The sequence below is a fragment of the Chelonoidis abingdonii genome, chromosome 2 (genome assembly GCF_003597395.2).
Source record: "Chelonoidis abingdonii isolate Lonesome George chromosome 2, CheloAbing_2.0, whole genome shotgun sequence".
NCBI lineage: Eukaryota > Metazoa > Chordata > Testudines > Testudinidae > Chelonoidis > Chelonoidis abingdonii.
In genome coordinates this window covers 65,074,949-65,099,146 of record NC_133770.1, presented here as the reverse complement: position 1 = coordinate 65,099,146, position 24,198 = coordinate 65,074,949, and the positions used below count along the sequence as shown (strand labels likewise).

The 24,198-nt window shown below is 41.4% G+C and overlaps 1 protein-coding gene across 4 annotated transcripts in view; it reads right to left on the bottom strand.

The window, feature by feature from the left end:
- Window positions 1–4,635, bottom strand: part of PALS2 (protein associated with LIN7 2, MAGUK p55 family member) — a 125,174-nt gene extending 120,539 nt beyond the window's left edge. For all 4 annotated transcript variants that reach the window (XM_032773858.2, XM_032773857.2, XM_075062409.1 and 1 more), the window contains exon 1: window positions 4,403–4,635. The gene's annotated coding sequence lies outside the window, so the exon portion shown is untranslated. The remainder of the gene's footprint in view (window positions 1–4,402) is intronic.
- Window positions 4,636–24,198: the final 19,563 nt, after the last annotated feature.

Here is a 24,198-nt window from a genome sequence, read left to right as displayed (position 1 = left end):
TAACCCCCTCACTATTCCTGTACCAGCTGACACTACCATCAGCCTCCTTGTCACACAGAATCTTAACCATGTGGTCATTTCACTCTACCCTCCTCCTACCCCCTCTGCCATATAGTTTGTATTCAAATCCTGCTGCTTCTCCCCCTCCCATCAACATTTCTAGAAACCCATCTTTTTTGTTCTACCCATAGAACTAAGACTCATCCAAAGACACCCTCAACACACTCTGCCTTCTCAACCCTAACACCCATCATCACCTCCCTTTTTCCAATTCATGGAAGACAGCTGCTAAGGTCACCTTACTAGCTCATCTAACAAGGCCTTCTTTCCTCATTTTGGGTATGTCTTCACAACAACCAGAAGGTGCAATTCCCAGGAAGGGTAGATATACATGTGCTAATTCTGCTTGAGCTAGCATCTAACTCAACAGTATGGCCATGGCACCACTGAGTAGCTGCCCAAATACCTATCCAGGGAGCCAGACAGAATCACACTTGGGCAGCTAATCTGATCTGACACCCATCCCACCATGGCCACATTGCTATTTTAAATGTACTAGCTGCACTGGAGCTAGCACAAGTGTGTCTACCCATGCTGGGAAGTACATCTCAGCAGCTGTGTATACATATCCTTTGAATTCCTTCACTGGCTTTCCTTCCCCACTACAAATTTAAACTTTCCACCTTCAAGGTTATGCAACTATGCCATTCGCTATACCAGGGGTCGGCAACCTTTCAGAAGTGGTGTGCCGAGTCTTCATTTATTCACTCTAATTTAAGTTTTCGCGTGCCAGTAATACATTTTAACGTTTTTAGATGGGCTCTTTCTATAAATCTATAATATATAACTAAACTATTGTTGTATGTAAAGTAAATAAGGTTTTAAAAATGTTTAAGCAGCTTCATTTAGAATTAAATCAAAATGCAGAGCCCCCTGGACCGATGGCCAGGACCCAGGCAGTGAGAGTGTCACTGAAAATCAGCTCGCGTGCCGCCTTCTGCATCCGTGCCATAAGTTGCCTACCCTTGCCCTATACGTACAACTTTATTCTTTTATATATAAATAACACTCTTCAACTCTTGATGCCAATCTTGATACCTCATTTGACAATCTCTTCCAGGACCTCCCCTATGCACAGAATGACCTTCCTGAACCAGTTGCTTGGCCACTGCCTTTTACTTGTTCAAATCCCTTCCTTAGAAACTATGTATTTTAAGTAAAAAACAAAGGAACTGACTTGTTCTATATTGTGGCAGAAGTACAACACACTAGTGCCAATCACCTCAACCATCTGCTTGCATTTTGCATTCCTCTCCCATTTAGTCCATAGGATGCAAGCCCTTTGGGGCACAGATTGTTTCTTTCTATATACAGGTACAGCACCATGCACATTCCAACTACTATTGGAGCAATTAAGTGTTATTGTTATATAGGTACTACTGACACTCAACTATTGAAGAAACTCACTTCTCTGCCTGTAGGAGTAGAGACTTGTATTTAGATCTTTATTTATTTTAAATGAACAAGGCTGTACAAAGAGGCAATGGGATCCAGGGAACTGGACAGGTCAGACCTTGCTTCTATACCCAGCTCCACCACTTTCTTGCTGTATGACCTTGGCCAAGTCATCTCTCTGCATCCCTCCATACCTTTCCACTCTACAGCTACCCTATTTATGTTGCCAGCTTTGGGTGAGGAACGGTGTTACTCTGAATTTGTACAGAGGCTAGCACAATGGGGACATAATCTCAGTTGAATCTTGATTGTCCCATGCCACTAACAGAACTGGAAGATGCTTATAAATGGTATTTAAACTTTGCAGGTTCAGATCCTTATATGGGCAAGTTTCACTCTGGACCATTATGGGGGGGGGGGGGTATTATAATTAGTCCTGGCATTCAAGAATAAATGATGCTATCTAGATTTCTGCACATTTCAAACTCACCCAAGTTCTGTTCCAAATCACTAGATACAGAGTTAGTGCAAGGGCAATTTTTTAAATCCAAATCTTCTTGGAAAAGTCATCTTTCTTTAAAGGTTCATCCTTTCCACATCCGCACCAACAGTTTGATATTTGCACACTTTGGTAATTTACTTTTTTATTAAAAAAGGTTCCATTATTTAAATTAATTGCTTCTGGTTTTGGCAAAAAAAATTGTAATTTTCTTTAGAAAATGATCTACTGCACATATTCCTGCAACAGCTTTTAAATCATTTCAGAAATTTTGGGTACGCACGGTTTGTCCACAAATATAGCAACAGAACAAATACAGCTCTGAAGGAGCTGTAATGATCTAACTGGCAATAACCTTTATGTTACGTTTTTCTTGACGAGATAAACCGAAACAGCAGTGATCTGTAGGATCTGCAGCCTATGGAAGCACACTGAATTCAAAGGAGTTGAAGGCTCAATACATTCAAGAAGATATTGGAGGAGTGTTATTTGAAAATAAAATGTTACAAGAGTTGGAGAGTCTCCTCTACAACAGAGCCACAGAAATCCAAAGCCAATACTGACACTCCAGCCTTATTCATGACATTGTGCCTTGACACTGCAGACATCTCTGAGCAATGCGTGATCTCATATAATCTATGTTTATGTGGTGCAATACCCAGCCTCAAGCAGACAGGATGGCAGAGACACAGCCTCTGTACTCAACATTCTTGTAATTGTGTCAGTTTGGTCTTCTCTTAAGAGCCTTTTAAGATTATGAAAGAGCAGTTAGTAAAGTAGCAGCCAATTTATCAACATTTTATTTAAAATGTAAAATTTCTTTATGGCATTTCTAAACATTATCTGGCGACAAATGTTGGCTAATCTAAGAACATCTAGGAGTGTTAAAAGCCAACCACCATAGCAGGAATAAAAGGAAACATTATGACACTACTGACAACTAACCAGTTTAACAGACACTGTGTTCATAAGTAACACACCAAGATTTGTTCAAAGCCTCCTCTAGATGTTTATTTATAGCTACCCAGCCTCTCTCCAATTTCCCTTGGCCCCTCCTCCTCCCAGAGCCAAGTCAAGAGAAGTTTAATGGATGTAATCCTGGGCCCTGAGCTGCACAGCTCATAGGAAATTCTGCAGTTCCAATCCAATGATCCCATGTTCAGCAACTGGAGATAGAGAAGAGATGAGTGGTCTAACCCAAGTGGGAGCAATACATAAAGGGTCGCCCTTATCGCTACTCCATTAAGCAAACTTGTTTTCCCCTCAATTAGTGTCACTGCAACACTAGTTTATACACATACACCAGGGTCTGAGTGCAGGATGTTTTCCCCCTTCCCCAGTGATCAATCAACTGCCTTAAGAAAGAGAAACATTCAGTTTAGAGCTGACCCTGCACAACAGCAATGTCATCCATGTAGCTTCTTCGTGTTTTCATTTTACCTTACTACTGTATTTGATGACTTTTTTTATGAACTGGACGCTAGGTATTTTCTCTAAAGACACTGTCCAAAAATAAATGATTGAAAAGGAGACTCCAGAACCCAACAAGAGAGTGCATGTGTGCCTATATAAAGCATAACGCCAGACAGCTGGCTTCTTCTCTCTCACCAGCAACATCATCAAGAGCATTAATGCTTTGGTGAAGCTGGATATTTCCTCCTGCATTTAGCACACACACTGCAGCCCTAACTCTGCCATTATCTCTCTACTTCCCCCCTACCCATGTACTTCCATCAGCCTGTAGTACCAGTACAAAACCTAGTAAGGTGACGGCCCTGTGGCAATTACAACCTACTCTCCTCCCCGATCAAAACCAGCTCTCTTTCCCCCATCTCAATGCGGACTGCAGCGAGGGGAAGGGAGATAATTCCTGGGGAAGAAGGAACTCCGGGCAGGGATCGGGGATAATCCCGCAGGAAGGGAGGGGAGATAATCCCTGGGAGGGGCAACGCGAGATCAGAAAGGGGGAGAAGGGAGGCATCGTAGGGAGAATAATCCTCCTGGGAAGGGAAGTAGGGCGGGAACAGATAATCTCCAAGAGACCAGAGAATGGGGGCTGGGGAGGGAGAGATAATCCGGAGCGGCTAGAGAATCGCTGGGGACACAGCAACGGCGAGTGATCCATCCCCACCTCTGGGGCAAAAGCAAACCCGCTCGCCCTCCCAGCGCTGCCATGTTCCCCCGCAGGTATGTGGCTCGCTCGCGGCGGGCCTGCGTGCGAGCGGCTCACACACGGGTGGCTCGACCCCCGGAGGCAAAGGAGCCGCCTCGCAACGCCGCGGCCAACTAGCCCCACGCGGTACAGCCTCCCGCCGCAGCGCAGAGGAGCGGGGCGGACGGGTCTCCGCAGAGAAACCAGAATAGCAACAGGACCCCTTCCCCCACCGTCTGGAGAGGAGCCCCGTCCAACATCCCGCATCGACCCAACCGCGTGAGGGGGGCACTCACCGGCTGGCCCCAGCTCCTCCTCAGCGGGCACAGCTCTGCCCCATCTACAAACTCAGGTTCGGCTAGTCGGGTGAGGGGGGAGTGCCCAGAAAGCCGAGACAGCTCCTGCCGCTGCCCTCTTGTGCTCCAGCACACACTCCCCGTCCTCCCTCACAGCGCGCGCGGCCGCAGCCACTATGGCGCGTGAGCTCTACCAGCGGCAGCGTTTCCACTTCTGCCGAGCGCCCAACAGCTGCTCTAGGCAAAGAGCGCGAGCGCGCCCCCCCGTTTTCCTCAGGCCCCGCCCCTTTAACTCTTCGGAGCCCACGTGGCTCGGCCACCGTTTGGGAGCGTGCGCGTGGGGGCCGCCTCCTTCTGTTAGTGCGTGCAAGCTGGGTGAAGGGCCCGGTCGCTTCGGTGTAGGGAGCCGGGATCTGGTTGAGCGAGCGTCCCACTGCCATACACTGGGGCTGCAGGCCTTGGCCCCTCAAGTGAAGGACAGATGGTGTGTTATGCCCATTGGCTGTAGCTGGTGTTTGGTCCGAGCATGTCAGAAGTGTATGCCCTTAATTAGGTTGTAAACAAACAAATTACTGTGAATCATGCCCTGCACAGAGTGAGGAGATGTGCACAGTCCATTAACACACTCACCCTCCCCCATTTGGGACTCCACTCTAATCAGCAAGGGTTACACTAGGAATTAGTTTGGCCTAATGGGTGGGGAGCAAATGTGTTTAGGAACCTAAACCCCAGATTTAGGGTTTAATTGTAGAACATCAGGGTTGGAAGAGATCTCAGGAGGTCATCTAGCCCTGCTCAAAGCAGAACCAATCCCCAAACGGCCTCCTCAAGGATTGAATTTACAACCATGGGTTTAGCAGGCCAATGCTTAAACCACTGAGTTATCCATCTGCCCCCCCCAAGTTGTCTGAGACAGGATTTGAATGCTGATCTCCAGTACCACATTACAGAACTTTAACTACAAGACCACCCATCTGTCCTCTCTGGTTGGTGTCACCTGTTGGCTAGTTTGGCAGCTCCTTCCCTGTGGGTCCCATTCTAAGACATGAATCTTTCCCCATTCCTTGTATAGGGAGCCTAGGTGTCTAATACAGGCTTTGTGAAGCACAGTGTGTTCTTCAGATTTTCTAGGTGCTTAAAAATTAGGCTCTGTGATGCTGAGCACTACAATGCTTGAGTCCCTTTGTGGATCCAACTCAATGCACTTAGCCAGCCAGTGAGAGAGACTGGCAAATGGAAAATTGAAAATCTAATTTCCCTCTCAGTTTTTAGTCATTGTTCACTTTTTGCATTTTACTCTGTTTGAACAATGACACTAGACTAATGATATCACTTTTGTTTATAGTCTGTGCCACAGAAACTTTCACATTTAGGCTCTCATGGACCCAGCCTAATGCTGCAGTATCTGAGTTGCAAACACTGGACCAGTTTATGGCCTTATATTAGATATGCACGCAAAATGCCCATTGAAGCCAGTAGGAGTCACGTGCATATGAAAGGGAAGAATTAGCCCCAGTGCACAAAAATATTTAAATCTAAAACAAACCACCAAAAAAAAAATCCCATTACCTGTTTTCATTCAAACTGGAAAAAAAAAGTCTGTTAGTCTGTAAACCCATTTTTAAAACTGAACATATATTTTGCACTTAATCTATCTGATTATGTCACTTTAAGAAAACCAGACAGAGTGACAAACACATGATCACTCTGAGTAATGGCTCAATGCAATTCACACTGGCTCCTGCAATGGGAGCAGTAAGGGGGAGGAGAAATAAGGGCTTGCAGAGTCAGAGCAATTTGGGGTAGAGTTCATTTCGAAAAAAAATTGGCTAGGTATTGATTTTCGTTTAACAGATTGGGGTTGTGCTCTTCCACTAGGTAACGAACAAGCTGACTTTTATACAGCCAGAAGAGTTAAAGGAAGAAATGTATACAGCAGAGCCCAGCAAAAGAAACCCAAGTAGCAGGCAGCATGTTAAAAATCTTTTTCAGATTAACAAGTTAATACACATAGTAAATATGGTCTTCCCATTGTACATGCTGTCTTAGTTTAGAAGGCCAGGCTGTAAAATTCCTCCTATAATTATTTACTATTTGAATTACAGTTGCAACCAAAGACTCCAGTCAGAAGTAGGTCATTATATTGGAAGCTGTAAACTCATGGAATGATGTGGTCCCTGTCCCCAAAGAGCTTACAGTCCTCTCAATATCTCAGCCACAAAGACTGGGAGCATGAATGGGGCTTAAACACACCTTTGTCTCACTTGTCTTGCACTGAGTACCATTGGACTAGACTGGAGATTACAGCTATAAAAAGTTGTGGACTCAGTCCTCTGTGTTATGAGGAAATGGGCCTCATTTGGGTGGAATCATCTCTTTATTATATCCAGAGCTCAGATGCCCAGTACCCCTTTAAACATAATGATAGAGAACAGGGTTGCTAGTTTTGTGGTAAAACTCTGTTGGTGTTACTAGTACAATGGAATATTTCTGTCTCTTCCTTTACCTAATACTCTTGGCATTGGGATAAAAGGGGGAAAGGCATACGCCCCCTTTATCCACCTATTATTGGAGGAATGCTCCCATTGGTAGTATCTTTGGGCCAAATTCTGTTCTGCTCCATGTAATTCCGTCAGAGTTTGAATAATTGTTATAACTACTGATTTATCTGTGAGCTCCAGCTTCAGAAGATCCTATGCTTTTGACAAAGTGTTCCCTGTGTATAATCCAGTTGTTGTGACTCAATGTGGTCGAATTGTTAAAGTGAGGGATGAGGCATCAGTATACTTTTTGGTTATGTTTCCGTCTGTTCACCGACTCACTGTGCAACCAGTGTGAATCCTGTAATTTCTGTGCTTCTGTGTACATTTCTGTAGTATGGATATAATAATGCACACTTCACAAGAGCTTTGTGATGGTAAATTATTGAAGTACATTGAGATTTGTTTATGAAATGCGGTTCTTATTATTACTTCTTAGATGAGTTTTAGTTTACTATCATGTTGGGTAACCCATGGAATATGTTCCACTTGTCACATGATATTATATTGCAGTCAATACACCCACAATTACTTTGCCATATTTGCCAACATCTGGGATATTGGCTCCCTAGTTTATTTATTCTGCTGACATAGTGCACAAGGCAATCATAATGAACATTAGTAATCTCTTTTTATGAGGTTCTTTATGGCAAAGGATCTAGCTAGGAGTTTGAGGCAGATAATATGAAGTGGTGTCTCATGAAATATCCTCCAAATTGAGAATAAAAAAGGTCCAGTTAAGTGCTATGAAGGTGTTAAGCAACATGAGTGTAACCTGCATTTGATGAGAGATTGCACAATTTTAGGAGTTTTTAACTGGAAAAAAAAATAATTCAAAAGGATCATTAACATTATTAAGGATAAAGTAAAAAATGACCAATTTCTCCTTTTCTCTGACCCAAAATGAGATAATTAGGGGAACATTCAGTTATATTAAAAAGCAGTATGTTTTGAACAAATGAAAGAAAATATTTCTTTACAAAATATAAAGTCTGTTTATTTAGGCTCTTTCACATATTCCAGCAATGTGGTATTTTCACATGTGGAATTCAATGCCACAGGAGGAGGTAATCAAGACAAATATTGTGGCTAGATTTTTTTAAAGGGTTGGATAATTTCATGACTGCTTACAGTATTGGTAACTGGACAAGCTGTTAATCAAATCTCATGCTTCAGAACACTATTTCACTGTGGGATCAAGAAAGGTTCTTTCTCCCATATACAATATTGCACAATTAGCTATCCTTGTTATTGGGATGGCATAGAGGGGAAAAATTATCTTCTTCTAAAGCATTGTATTGTAAAGCAAGTATTAACTAGTGTTGGCATCAGGATGACATACTTGTTGGACTAGATGAGCCAGCAGGCCAGATAGACAAAAGATCAATGATCTTTTATGCCTGTTCAGTTACTCCTCCCTCAGTCATCTGTTAGGTCCAGTATTTTAGGGATATAAGAACCAAGATTTTTTTTTTAATTACTTTCCTCTCTGGGCATTAATGCTTTCAGACATCAATGTTGCCAAATATCTGTCAGAAATCTTCCCCAGTAGGACTGAGCAGGTCAGCCAGCTCAAAAATAGCAGGCACTGATTGGACTCAAGAATGGCAATGATTAGGTGACTTTTCCTTAACTTTTGCAATATATATTATCATCTGTTTAGGTCAGTGTTGATATAGAATCTGCCCAAAACTGCTTCCCTGTGATGGCTCAAGCAGAAACTTATAGTCTCAAATGATGATCAGTTCTTTTAGCTATAAGTTAAAGTGACATGTGTTTGGAATATTTAGTTGTAGAAGTACTGTTCATTTTCTTTAATTGCATGAACATATTGTTGTAGGTGTTCTGTCTGTATACTTGAATTTTATTTTCCTTCAATGTGTGCAGCAGGGAGATGATATTATTTATAAGTGAAAATATTATGCTATTTCTTTGTGCAAGAATTATATTCTCCATGTGAATGTGGCAGTCCTTTACTATTCTGTCTTAGACGGTGGAAGGATTACAATGAAAGGACAGAGTGTCTTGGAAGTCCACATTCCAGAAGGAACTTCATCTCCCCTAGCTATAACGTATATAGTACAACTGGGAAGTGCCCATCTTTGATCTCTACCCCCAAAGATATTAGTTTTAAATGTATCAATTATTCTCTAATGTATAACTTCATTCCTCTGTGCTCAGCCCACATACATTCTCAGCTCTCAGACCACATGGTTTAGAATAAAAAACTAATCCCCTTCTTGGGATTGGCTTCATTGACAAAAAGATTAGCATGAGATGGCGTGACATAAAATTAATCTCAAGCCTTATCCCAAAATGTGGATGCTCCAAGGGTTCTTACCTGAGGATTACACAGTCAACACCCTAGTTTCTTTCTTTATAGACAGCCATTCTAACCCCATCCCAGCCTCACACCCATGTAGGACATTGAGCCACCTGTCTCAGCAAACCCCTTTAAGCCTCCCAGAAGGATCAACATTTAATAAGAGAGTAGGGTATTTCAGGCAAATATTGTCAGCCTGTTACACACATATTCTGTCTAATTAGATGAAAGGCACTGAAGTAGTGTTTAAAAGGAAGTGATATAGTTAAATATGCTATGATGAATATTATTCTTTCCCATCTTTCACCTTTCCCCAAAATATGTGCATGTTTTAGCACGGAACAAAGAATAGCCATAGAAAAGCATAACCATAAAATTTTTTTTACATGCTATTCCATTCGGTCTCGGATCCTGTCAGAATAGGGTGACCAAATGTCCCGATTTTATAGGGACAGTCCTGATTTTGGGGTCTTTTTCTTATATAGGCTCCTATTACCCCCTACCCCATCCCGATTTTTCACATTTGTTGTCTGGTCACCCTATGTCAGAGGAATCACCCCTTTCTGTCCTTCTCTGATAATTGTGTAGCTGATAAACTACCTTATTGCTTATAACTTGCAACTTATGAATTGTTGCCCATACCTTGTAAAAAACTAGATGAAAAAAGAGCACAACAAATAAATAATGGGTGCTTTGAAAGAAAAAGTGTGAACATTTTTTAAAATGACTAAATTGTAGAAAATTAGTTTAATGGAAAACAGAAACTAAAAAAGAATGAGGAAAAAATAAATAAAGAAGCGCGCCCCCCCCCCAAAAGGTGAAATATGAAAATGAGTGAAGAACAAAGAGAAGGGAAACATGGTAAATTAACCTTGAAAAATAATTTTTATAATACTATCTTTAATTTTATAGCACTTTTCATCTAAAAAACCAGGGATAATTTCACTTCCGACTGAAATATAACAACCCCAGGAGGAAAGATTGGCAGTTGCCTAATAGCACACAGCAACACTTCAGAACAGTTTAAGAAAGGAAGTGAAGAAGAACATGATATCTAGTTGAACATGCAGAGAGAATTTAGGTAAGTAGAATGTAATCATCCAAATTGGAATTTGGACAGGACCCCAAAATTCACTCCTGAACTCTTACAAAACTGCCATCTGTTCTCTAACCATGAGTGATGAGGGCCATTTACTTCTCATTCAGTTGTCAATTAAAGCCAAAGACCTTCATGTGGTGATTTGGCATGACTCATAGGAATGATCACATTGGGCTTCAGGTTCTGATGGGTTCCTAAATGAAAATTTTGTAGGGGGCAATACACAACAACAATATATTTATCAAAAGTGTTTAAGGCATTACATATCAAGGCAATAGATTGTTTTAGGCTTGCAGTAAAAAGATGTCATCTGCTGTCCACCAATTGCTGACCTATCATCCCAAAGCCTCTGCTCGTATACATTCCTGTCACTTTCCACTTTCATTGTCTCTTGCAAATTATGAAATACTATAAAAATGCTCCCCATAATCAACTTTTTAGGTTCAAGATAAAAATTAGAGGAATTCTAGAAAATTAGGGGAATTCTAAAAACGGTGGTATCTTCTCAGTAGCTATAAATTTTGCTGTTATTACCATATGTGATTCAAACTAGCCTATGGAAAGTGTATAAATTCAATGACATTCTTCCTCAGGAGTGGCAAGATAAGCTCCAGAAGATTGTCTAACTGAAAATATTGTGTGTATGCCCCTAGAAGTACTTGAATATGTCATTTAATGCATATGACTCATTCATTTAGTTTAGATTAAAATTTTCCTGTCTCATACAAATCTGGTGTTCTCCCACTGTTACTTACTGTACATCATTAACATGAAATTTGTTGGATCATGAAACTGAGGAAATGGGTAGTGTTTAGAGGAGGGAACAGGAAGTCGGGGTTCTTGGATACTATTCCTAACTCTTCCACTGATTCTGTGTGAGTACACAAGTCATTTAAGCTCTCCAGTTAACTGCCTCAGTTGATCCATTTGCAAAATGGTCTAAAATTACACTACCCTGTATCTATCTCATAAGAGTGTTAGGTGGCATAATTAATGTTTATAAAGGGTTCTGTGATCCTGGGATGAATGCAATAGTATCATTTATGTTAAAGAAAATAAAGATTTTATTCAGTATCTTGTATTGCATCATTCACTGTGATGTCCAAATACCTTCCAATGTTAAAAATAAACAAGGTGACTAATGTTGATCATGTGTTCTCTCTGCATTTGTCCCTTATAGAGGCAATGATGTATGAGGGGCGGTTGAAGTAATTAATTTAAATATAAGAAGTATGCTCTGTGTTGCTATTCAGGAAAGCATAGTTAAAGGGGAAGGGTAGTCCAGTGGTTACGGCACAAGTCTAGGAATTAGGAGATCTAGGTTCAAGTTCCTGTTCTGTCACAGACTTTCTACATAACCTTGCTTGGGTCACTTAACCTCTGTGCCTCAATTCCCCATCTGTAAAATGGGAATAATATCACTTCCCTATCTCACAGGAGTATTGAGTATAAACACATTACAGATTGTGAAGTGCTCAGAAACTATGGTGAGGGATTCCATACAAGCACTTTAGATAGAAAAAAGAAGGGGGATTTACATTTGGACCAGAAAGAAATAAGGTTTGTGTTTACTTTTAGGGTCGAATTCACCACTACCCTGCACCATATGTAGTCATTTACAGCACTGCAGGGAGTACAAAGTGAGAATGCTACCAGGGCAGAATGATAGTGTTTTAAGCCAAATCTGCACTGTTGTAAATAGTTACAAAAAGTGCAGGGAAATGGTGAATCAGGCTCTCTGGTCCAGCAGTAGTGAATTCCACAGTCGTGGGGTAGGCCCTGAGAAAGCCCTGTCGCCAGCCCATACAAACTTCACCCTGGAGGTTGATAGTTCCATTGTTTCGAGGGGCAGAACTGTCAAGGGCAATCCAGGTCATCATAGAAGCTTTGGTCTCTATATTTTGTTGTGTTCCTTATTTGGGCTCTTGTTGCATATTTTGAAATCTATTTGGACCTCAGGGAGGTGGAGATCTCTGTGGTATTAAAATCTGAATATAATCACTTCCGAGTGCAGCAACTCCTTTTTTTCAGCAACATTTCCTCAGTTCAGACAATAAAGGCTCACTAAAAAAATTTATAAATACAAAGACCCTGATTCTCATTTGCACTAAGGTCTCTCATACTGCCAGAATGTTGTATAGGGCCTTTAGTGTAAATAAGAATCAAGCCCCCGGAAGCCTTTTTTCATATTCAGTAGAATCAGAGCACAAAGGCAAAGACTTTTAATTAAAAAAACTCAAACTTGGGGAAGTAAAATCACTGTGGATCTCAGCACGTTAGAAAAGCTACAGTTTGGTGGCCAACATGAATGGACTGGGCTCACTTCCTAATAGATTGGTGTCCACATTACAAAAAAAAAACAAAAAACAACAAACACAAAACCATCACGAGCTAAAGTAAAACTAATAAGGATTAGGAATCACCATGTTTCAGGGCAAAAAGTTAACCATCAGCTGTGGTCAGGAAGAAATATACACCTCCCCCCATCACACAATAATGCACAAGATTAGTATCCTCAGGAGTGCATACCCCTCTTCACTCTACTGCAAATATCTCTGGCTGCAAAAGACAGCTCCTTTCCAGATCTCCTTGACCAGCTGCAAATCTTCTCAAGTCAGAGTATATTGTTCTGCATCCCTACAGCTCCTTGGGATGCCAGGGAAAGAATTAAGCACCTAATGAAAATCTTATAGAAGACAATGATCTTCAGTAGCAAGCACTGCTGTCTGTTCCTTGCTCTCTGCCCTGGCAAATTCATTTAAAGGGAACCACAAGTAGATCTGGCAAGAATGACAGCAGTGTTAGAGGAGATTTTCTGCCTGAATGAAGAAAGAAAGAAGAAAACCAGGGGAGACAAAATATGAGGCAATTTTCAGAGTTAAACACTTTGGAGAGGGGAAAAAAAAGAAAGGATTAGGATAGGTATTTTACTGTATCTGACTTTCACATATTTTAAAAGTGTTAGTTTTAATTACAACCACATATAAGGACCAGATTCTCACTTCAGTTAAGCATGACATCATTGGGAGCTGCAAGTATATATCTAAAGAAAAAAATCTGACTCAACTCTACATACCTTTCCTACTTACTTTTCTCTTAAATTTCCATATACTTTAAGGGTCAGAACCTGTGGATTTGGGATGTAGGCCAGTTTGTCCTAAACGTACTTTAGAACAGAGGATTGAGCTTTTTGGGGCAAGTTTTCAGAGACGCTTCAACCAAACTAATTTTGCAACCACAGTTGTAGATGCAAGTGGTAAAATACAGAAATCTAATTACCTGTATTACCCAATCTAGTTAGCTTGGTGTATAAACCCTACTGTTTGTTCCTGTAGTTAGTTTCAGGCATGAAATTGGAGGCCAGTTGTGAAGACTTGGCTCAGAAGCACCAATTTTGCCCTTACATACACAGGTATAACTCCCATTACAGCATCACCCCCATTATGAAGTGAATCCATGAAAGCCAAGGTGGAGCTGGGTTCCCTCATCCCTTTGTGCTACCTGTTCTCATACAAGTGGGCTGCAAAGCAGATGCATGAACCTATGGGGAATACCCACAGTGCCAGGAACCTTCTGTGGGAGCCACAGAACCAGCTCTGCATACCTTTTCCCTAACAGGAAGCCATGGCACAAGGAGCTTTTCAGGGCATTCTTATGCCCTAGTTATTCTCCACAGCTGCAGTGGCCTATAGGTACCATTTCTGTAGGAGCAAAAGTTCGGGCAGTTGTCACCTGTACTGAGGCCTAATTGATCATTTGGCAGCCCTCTGAATAGGAGAGGTGAAAGCCCTCCAGTCCTTTGCAAGTGCTGACACAGGGTTGAATTCCCCTGTTAATGTTTATATTCCACAGTTATGAAATCTATTACCTTTTCACATTCAGAGACTAATTGGAGTTTTTAAATCCAAACTGAACTGAGTATGTTTGATGCTTTATATTGCATTGAGTTTAGGAAACCCCAGGATCTGTGGGGGTGTATAATTTAGAAAATATTTATTAATTTATAGTAAAACATCCCTGTTTAGTGTTTTATAATGCTATGTCCTCTTTCTCAACCCCTTTGTCTGTCTTGTCTATTTAGATTGTAAGCTTTTCAGGGCAAGGGCTGTCTACAACTGTGTATTGGGACAGTGCCTAGCACAAGGGGGCCCTGTTGTTGGTCAGTTCCTAGGCACTATCATAAAAATAATAGAATATAATATTATTTTGAATGGGTTTTTTTTGTTTTTTTTGTTTGTTTTTAGTCACGTCACCTAAATGTTCACTTTGGTTCCCCCTTCTTCTTTTCAGACTTCCTGCTCTGACTCCAGACTTCAGCAGATTTCTACCTGACATCATTGCTTGCATGGTTTTTCAAAATCACTTCACCCACCGTAGTGCTACTTTTCAACATTTGGTTGGGTTTTTTAAATTAATAAAAGTCAAATTGTGAGGGGTCTTTAAAGCTCAGAGTTTTTTTAAAAAATAAAAAGTTAAAAGCTGTAAAGTCAGGGGGGATAGTTTCTGAAAGTCACAGTTGAGCTAGTGCCATCAAAGGAATAGAAAGAATCATTTTTTTTTCAGCAGAGACTGTTAGTGGCTTTTAATGCTGCTTCCTTTATGGCTGTTTCAAGGTTGATTTTCATTTCTCATTAGAGAAAAAAATCTAGAGAATCAAACACTTGTCACTAAAATGTGAAAGTTAAAAACAGCAGTGTCCTGGGTACAGAACTGTTCAAAGCTGTGCTGGGTAATATTGGTAACTATTTGCCACGTAGTTGTGTATCAGGATTCAACCTAAAGGATCCCAAAACACTTTATAAACTGATATACATTTATAAAGGAATCATTTCATCTATCACAGGAATGCAGTAACATGCAGGGGAGATGCTGCAGCAGAAAGCAGCTGTTCTACACAATACTTTAGGACATGGTGTGAAGAAGAATACCCAAATTCAAATTAAACTACAGGCTGATTTTAGGAAGGAGGTAAGTAATTTGGCTGGGTCACTCAGGGGTTAACTTTTCTACCCTTACAAATACTGCTATCTGTTTTTAATCACTGCAAGTGGTGAAGTTCCTTATTTTACATCTTAGGCAGATGACAGAGGCCCAGATCCTCAACTGTGGCCAAAGAATGTACAGCACAACTTGTGTGTGTGTGAAGGAGTGGCCTTAAGGCACTTTTGCAGTCCCCTAATCATTGTCCAGCTGTGTGCTGGAATAAGTTAGAACCTGAATGCAACTGGGGATTACCAGGGTACAGGGAATCCCCAATCATGCCCCCCCAATTTATGGTCCTGCCTTCTACTGTGGAAGGCGAATGCTGCAGGAGCCATTACACCATCTCTACAACATAGTGGATCACCTGTGCTGGAGTGATCCTCCTGTAACGATCGACACTGGCTTCTGGGCCAATGGCAGCATGCCACAAAGTGGCCCTAATGCAGGGAAGAATCTGGGTCACTGACTTCAGAAACACAATTTTCCATGCCAAAATTTTGGTTCAGTGCTGCTTCTGAGGGAGGTGTGCCATCTACTGAATCACCTATGCCACTTCCTGCAGAACCTGGTATTCCTTGGAGGTCTCCCATTCAGCAATTGATAAGATAGGCAACGCTGGGTTTTGTGAGAGCTAATAGGCTCACCGTCTAAGATGTAAATAGAGTTGAGGCTTGAACGTAGCCTAAAAGAGCCAATGTATAAATCAAGCTTTATAATTCCAGGTAGTTATAAGAACATAAGAATGGCCATACTGGGTCAGAGCAAGAGACTATCTAGCCCAGTATCCTGTCTTTTGACAGTGGCCAGTGCCAGGTGCGCAACAGGGAATGAACAGAACAGGTAATCACCCCAAGTGATTGCCCCTTTTTCGCCCATTCCCAGCTTCTGGCAAACAGAGGCGAGGGATACCATTCCTGTTCATCCTGGCTAATAGCCATTGATGGACCTATCCTCCATTAACTTATCTACTTCTTTTTTGAACCCTGTTATAGCCTTGGCCTTTGCAACATCCTCTGGCAAGGAGTTCCACAGGTTGACTGCGCATTGTATGAAAAATACTTCCTTTTGTTTGTTTTAAACATGCTGCCTCTTAATTTCATTTGGTGACCCCCTAGTTCTTCTGTTATGAAGAGTAAATAACACTTCCTTATTTACTTTTTCCACACCAGTCATGATTTTACAGACTTTTATCATATCCCCCCCAGTTGTCTCTTTTCCAAGCTGAAAAGTCCCACTATAATTTTTTTTGAGATGGGGCAACCACATCTGCATGCAGTATTCAAGATGTGGGCTTACCATGGATTTATATAGAGGCAATGTGATATTATCTATCCCTTTCTTAATGATTCCCAACATTCTCTTCGCTTTTTTGACTGCCACTGCACATTGAGTGGATGTTTTCAGAGAACTATCCACAATGACTCCAAGATCTTTCTTGAGTGGTAACAACTAATTTAGACCACATCATTCTATATGTGTAGTTGAGATTATGGTTTCCAATGTGCATTACTTTACATTTATCAACACTGAATTTCATCGGCCATTTTGTTGCCCAGTCACCCAGTTTTGAGAGATCCTTGTGTAGCTCTTCACAGTCTCCTGGGACTTAACTATCTTGAGTAGTTTTGTATAATCTGCAGGGATTTTGCCACCTCACTGTTTACTCCTTTTCCAGATTATTTATTAATATGTTAAATAGGACTGGGCCTAGTATTGTTAAATAGGACTGGGTCTAGTTCCCCTGGGGGACACCACTATTTACCTCTCTCCATTCTGAAAATTGATCATTTATTTCTGCCCTTTGTTCCCTATCTTTTACCCAGTTACCAATCCATGAGAAGACTTTCCCTCTTATCCCACGACAGCTTTCTTTGCTTAAGAGCCTTTGGTGAGGGACATTGTCAAAGGTTTTTCTGAAGATCTAAGTACACTATATCCACTGGATCCCCTTTGTCCACATGCTTGTTGACCGCCTCAAAGAATTCTAGTAGATTGGTGAGGCATGATTTCCTTTTGGTTGACTCTTCCCCAACAAATTATGTTCATCTACATGTCTGACAATTTTGTTCTTTACTGTAGTTTCAACTGGTTTGCCCGGTACTGAGGTCAGGCTTATTGGCCTGTAATTGCTAGGATCAACTCTGGAGCCCTTTTTAAAAATTGGCATCACATTAGCTATCCTCCAGTCATTTGGTACAGAAGCTGATTTAAATGATAGGTTACAGATGACAGTTAGTAGTTCTGCAATTTCACATTTGAGTTCCTTCAGAACTCTTGGGTGAATACCATCTGGTCCTGGTGACTTACTACTGTTTAGTTTATCAATTTGTTTCAAAACCTCCTTTAATAATACCTCAATCTGGGACAGTTCCTCAGATCTGTCACCTAAAAAGAGGAATGGCTCAGGTTTGGGACTCTCCATCACATGCTCAACTGTGAAGACCAATGCAAAGGATTGATTTAGTTTCTCTGCAATGGCCTTATCATCCTTGAGTGCTCCTTTAGCATCTCAACGTCCGGTGGCCCCACTGGTTGTTTAGCAGGCTTCCTGCTTCTGATGTACTTAAAAAAATATTTTGCTATTAATTTTTTGAGTCTTTGGCTAGCTGTTCTTCAAATTCTTTTTTGGCCTTCCTAATTATATTTTACATTTAATTTGCTAGAGTTTATGCTCCTTTCTATTTTCCTCACTAGGATTTAACTTCCACTTTTTAAAGGATGCCTTTTTACCTCTCACTGCTTCTTTTACTTTATTGTTTAACCATGGTGGCACTTTTTCATTTCTTTTACAATGTTTTTTCATTTGGGGTATACATTTAAGTTGAGCATCTGTTATGGTGTGTTTAAAAAGTTTCCATGCCGCTTGTAGGGATTTCACTTTTGGCACTTTACTTTTTAATTTCTTTTTAACTAACTTCCTCATTTTTGTGTAGTCCCCCTTTCTGAAATTAAATGCTACAGTGTTGGGCTGCTGTGGTGTTTCCCCCACCACAGGGATGTTTAAGTTTAGTTATATTATGGTCACTGTTACCAAGCAGTCCAGCTATATTCACCTCTAGGACCAGATACTGTGCTCCACTTAGGAACTAAATCAAGAATTGCCTCTCCTCTTCTGGATTCCAGGACTAGCTGTTCCAAGGAGTAGTCTTTAAAGTGTCAAGAAACTTTATCTCTGCAACCTGTCCTGAGGTGATATGTACCCAGTCAATATGGGGATAGTTGAAATCCCCCATTATTATTGATTTTTTTATTTTAATAGCCTCTCTAATCTCCCTGAGCATGTCACACTCACACCATCACCATCCTGGTCAGGTGGTCAGTAATTGATCCCTACTGCTATAGTCTTATTATTAGAGCATGGAATTTCTATCCATAGAGATTCTATGGTGCTGTTTGGTTCATATAAGATTTTTAGTTCATTTGATTCTATGCTTTCTTTCACATATAATGCCATTCCCCCACTAGCGTGACCTATTCTATCCTTCTGATATATTTTGTGCCCTGGTATTACTTGTGTTCCATTGATTATCCTCATTCCACCAAGTTTCTGTGATGCCTGTTATATCAATATTCTCATTTAAAATGAGGCAAGACTTCTAGCATTGGTATATAAGCTTGTCACTTTCTAGCTGTCTGCTATTATTTGATGTAATTGAATGGGACTTTTCTTCATTTGACTGTTTCTCATCAGATCCTACCTGTATTTTATCATCTTCCATCCTTTCCTCTTTACTAGGACACAGAGAATCTCCATTAGTAGGTCCTCCCATAAGGTATGTCACTGTCCAAACCACATGCTCCTCCGCACCTGTCGCTTTCCCCCAGCCCTTAGTTTAAAAACTGCTCTACGACCATTTTAATTTTAAGTGCCAACAATCTGGTTCCATTTTGGTTTAAGTGGAGCCCATCCTTCCTGTATAGGCTCCCCCTTTCCCAAAAGTGTCCCCAGTTCCTAATAAATCTAAACACCTCCTCCCTACACCATTGTCTCATCCACGCATTGAGACACCTCATCTAAATAGTTTAAAATAAAAGTTAAAAAATTGAGATTCACATTTTTTCTATCAGAATGACTGTTGACCTCCAGTATCTGCCAACCTCCAGTATCTACCAATCTACCTGGATGGAGACTCTCTCTGTTCTCTGTAGCAACACAGCTTTTGTAGTGCCTTTCGCCTTTTGATGTCCTGGAAACTCTTCTTAGGAGCGAGGGGGGCATCATGTCACAGTGGTGGAAATGGCATAAATTAATGCTGACAGGGTTAAGGAGGTGCTTCTGGGTCACCACTGAAAGCAGGGTATAGACCTGACATTCTCTGCTCTGCATCCATCCGCTTGTCAGGATCTGCAGCTGTTCGCTGTCTTCCACTTGCAGAAGCAGAAGGGAATATATGACTCAGTATATTCATGTTTTACATCTTGCTCTTCTTTCCCCGTGACCTGTTTTAGAGAATGTGTCAAAAATCTTGCCTTTTTCAGTTGGATTTGGAGATGACTAATACTGGGTACAAATTGATGGTGTCTGTTCTGTTTAGAATTAAAAAAAAAAAATTCTTAACCCAATAGACTAACATAATTTGGGATCAGTTCTGGTGCATCAAGTTTAAAGTACACATTTTAAAAAGTCATTACAAAGAGTAAACTAAAGTCCCCATTCCTTTTACTATAATTACTTTTTTCACAAAATAAAGATGCATTCAATGAAATGCACACAAAATAATTTTTGAATTTTCATTATAGACATTCCTTGGTAAATACAAAAGATCCATATTATTACAGCAGTAAGACACAACAAGGTATACGTTGGCCATTAATACACTTCCTGGGTGGTTGAAGTTACTCGGCCTTTTGCTTCACAATGCATATAAGGCACATTTTAACAGACCATTAAAACATGGCCTGTTGTGTCTAATTGCTGAAGTAATCTATTATCTGAATTAACAAGAACTGTGCTAGAAGCTCTTTTGGAATGAAACAAGTGGAATTCAGATGAGATCATATTTCATACTTTTTGCCTGGAAAATGAATGAGAGCACTGTTCTCCAAGTACGATACTCTCCATTTACAGTTGGGAAAACCAGAAATGTCTGGTGTTTCTAAAAAGGTCTAGAACTTTTTGGAAAGATTTTGAGTCAGATTGTCCCCTCTACCTCAGTGGGGTATGTGAATGATTTAATGCATGGCTACTTCAGCTATGAACACTATAGAAAAACCAAGGATGGATGGATGGATGGATGGGCAGGCATAGAAGGAATGGGTAACATGCTTGCCACAATACCATTCTCCCCACTTCCTCTGGAGTTTTGTAAGTTGGGCCTCTGTAATACTTGAACGTGAGAGAGAATGGATAAGAGGGACAGTTGCTCTCAGTGTAATTATTCTCTGTGGACCCTATAGATTTCTGATTGCGAGTTAATGTGCTTCAGGGATTAACTCCTGCTAGGTCATCTTCATGGACTTTCAGTCCCTAGCCCAGGAGAGGGAAAACTACAGCCCGCAGGCCAGATCTGACCCATCAGTGCTTTCAATCCGGCCTGCAAGAGTGCCAGCCCCATGACGCAGCGGGGCTAAGGCATGCTTCCTGCTTGCCCTGGCCCCACGCTGCTCCCGGAAGCAGCTGGCACCATGTCCGTGTGGCCCCTTTAGAAGGGAGGGCAGAGGGCTCTGTGGGCTGCCTTTGCCTGCAAGCACTGTCCCCCGCAGCTCCCATTGGCTGGGAATGGGGAACTGCGGCCAATAGGAGCTTCAGGGGTGGTACCCACAGGCTAGGGCAGCGTGCGGCCGAATTGCTTCCCTCATCCCACCCCTGCCGGACATGCTGGCCATTTCTGGCAGCAGCGCGGGGCCAGGGCAGGCAGTGAGCCTGCCTTAGCCCCATTGCGCACCACTGTACCCCAGAGCCGCTTGAGGTAAGTGGTGCCATGCCACAGCCCACACCTCAAACCCCTCCTGCACCCCATACCCCAACCCCCTGCCTTGAGTCCCCAGTCCCCTGCCTTGAGCCCTCGCCCACACTCCTCACCCCCTCCTGCACCCAAACTCCCTGCCCTGAGCCCCCAACCCTCTGTCCATAGCCCCCTGCTGCACCCCACATCCCAGCCCCCTGCCCTGAGCCCCCAACCCCCTTCCTTGAGCTCCCTGTGGCACACCTCCTACACCCCAAACCCTGCTCTGAGCCCCCTCCTGCACCAAGCCCCCAACCCCCTGCCCTGAGCCCTCATCGCATCACACACCCCTCCTGCACCCAGACCCCCTCTTATACCCCAACTCCCTGCCCCAGTCCTACATTCATGGCCCTGAATACAATTTACCCACCCAGATGTGGCCCTCGGGCCAAAAAGTTTGCCTATCCCTGTCCTAGCCCCTCCCACTAGAGAGGATGATCTGAGGAAAACTTCTATCAGCAATCATGTCCTGGAGTTTCTTAGATACACTGCGTCTCTTGTCCCTTCCATGGATATCTTTGCAGGAAATGATGGTTTGACTATTGCGCTTTAAAATCCTGGTGACCGTGTCCCCGTTTCCTCTCCCTGTATCAACATTCAGTCAGTGTTATCAGAGTTGAAAATTAGTTGCTTCCAAGACAGCAGAGCATGTCAAATTAAAGAAAGGATCTCTTAGACCAGAACAGAGTAATTAAAACACAATCTAAATTTACTCCTCACTCTAGAGATCCTAATCCATTTTCCTGTGTCTGTCTTTTAGATTATAAACTCTCTGTGGCAAGGGTTCTTTTTATATTTGTGTCTTATACTTTTTCAGTTCTTAGCAAAATAATAATAATAGCAGCAGCCCCAAAACGAGTCCACAATCATAGTTTGCAAATAGGCCAAAGTATATCTGTATTCTCGTGCATTTAGAAAAAATACATTAGTGCAGCAAATAAGCTATGACAATATAGAGAGATGTGGAAGTGACTCAAAGCAAGTTAGAAACAAAAGAATCTCTGTTTATTCAGAACTGAACTAAATGGGGAATCTGACATATTGATCTGACAGTATTAAACCTTAACATTGTATTATTTTGATGGTTTTGTACCTACATACTTTAACATCACAGAGCTAAAACTGTGGTTTTGCATGCTCTGTTTATCAAAAAACGGTATGAACGAAAGAGAAGGAATTTGTTTCTTCATCTTCTTCATCTTCTTCATATTTGTGTTGTTGATTCCACATTTTATTTTAATCTGAAAATTAACTACATTTTTCATTCAATGAGGATACATACGGATACTATTAATTGGAAACACAATGTATTATTAACAATAAGGGAATGTTTCATTTAAGCTCCAGATCTCTGGTTAGGTGAGGAGCTAAGGGCTTCCTGAAAAGGAGACAACGGTCTTTCAGGAGGTGCTCAGCACCTCTCAGGACTGCACCCCAGATCTCTGATATTTATATTCTATTAATATTTTAAAAGATTTTCAATAATGTTTCTGTTGCCTTCATTAAATAATGTGATGTTTGTGGTGGCCAAAAGAAAAAGCTAATCCTTCCTGTGCTGAGCACCTCTTGCCAGGCATAGAATGCACTCAGTTCCCAATGCAGTCAATAGGTTGAGGACACCTTGCAGGACTGGATTGCCTACTCCATTAGCAGCCTCTACTCTCACTGACTTCAGTAGGAGTGAGAATTCTCAGCCCCTCTAAAGAGGTTTTCAACACCTTTCATAACCAAGCCCTTAATTTCCAGTGAAAATGGCTCATGCAAATGTATATAGACTTGTAGAAAAAGTGTGTATTTTCTATTTCAAAAGGTACTTAGTCAAAATGTTGGGTCTCATCTAGTTTACAGCAATGAAAATCAGAAGAAACAGTGATGGGGTTAACATCAGAGTAAAAGAGATGTAAGTGAAAGGAAAATCAAGTCCTTGTATTTTTTTTTTTTTTGGAAGTTCATATCTATTTTCTCTGTGTCAAATGCATTGCTACACAGGGCCCATCCTGCCCTCAGATACACAATAGGAATGATAGGAATTACATGTGTGAAACTGAGGCCAGGACTGGGCCTTTAATTATTTTATGCATTCCAAAATACTTCTAACAAAAGTCCGAGAAGGACCATTTTTATTAAATAACTAAAACATAATATGGGCTATTAACTCAAATTTTAGCTAAATGACTGCATGTTGATTTTGACATGTAATATAGAATCCACTCTGTACCTCACAATCCTTATATTCAGTTTTAAAATTAGTTTGTTAGTCATTCTCAATAAATTTCTATTGCATCCATTGGAAAATATGTGAGCCCTCTGGTGGTCAAAAGAATACCTTTTGTTTCCCCTGGACGGTATGCTAACATAGCATATCCTAACAGAAAAAGTGTCTGCTTCATATATTTCAAAGATATTGAATTAAAATTTTGTTAAGATTGTACTTTTACGAAGACTTCTTATATGTTTTTCCTCCATAGGTGATTTTAGACTGATCCTTACTATCCCTGTAAAGCCAAAAGTAATAATATCTGAATCAAAACCTTTGCATTAAAAATAACCAACTTAGGACTTGTCTACACTACAAAATTAAGTTGACCTAACTTATGTTGGCATACATACACCACAGTAATTACATCACTTGTGCATGTTGTTGCCTGAGTTTCCGGGACTTACAGTGTCTACTGTCAGCTGAACTGTCAGTGTGATGCATTGTGGGACAGCTTCTGAAAGCCAGCAACAGTTGATATAAGCAATGCAGTGTCTAAACTGACACTGCGTTGACCTAACTACATCCATGGGCCGCCGATGACCCTGCTGTTCGGAGGCAGGCTGGCCAGCCCCAGCCCCCACCAGCCTGGGACAGGGCAGAGCCCAAGGAACTACAGGATGCAGTCTGGGGGCGGAGTGTAGGTGGG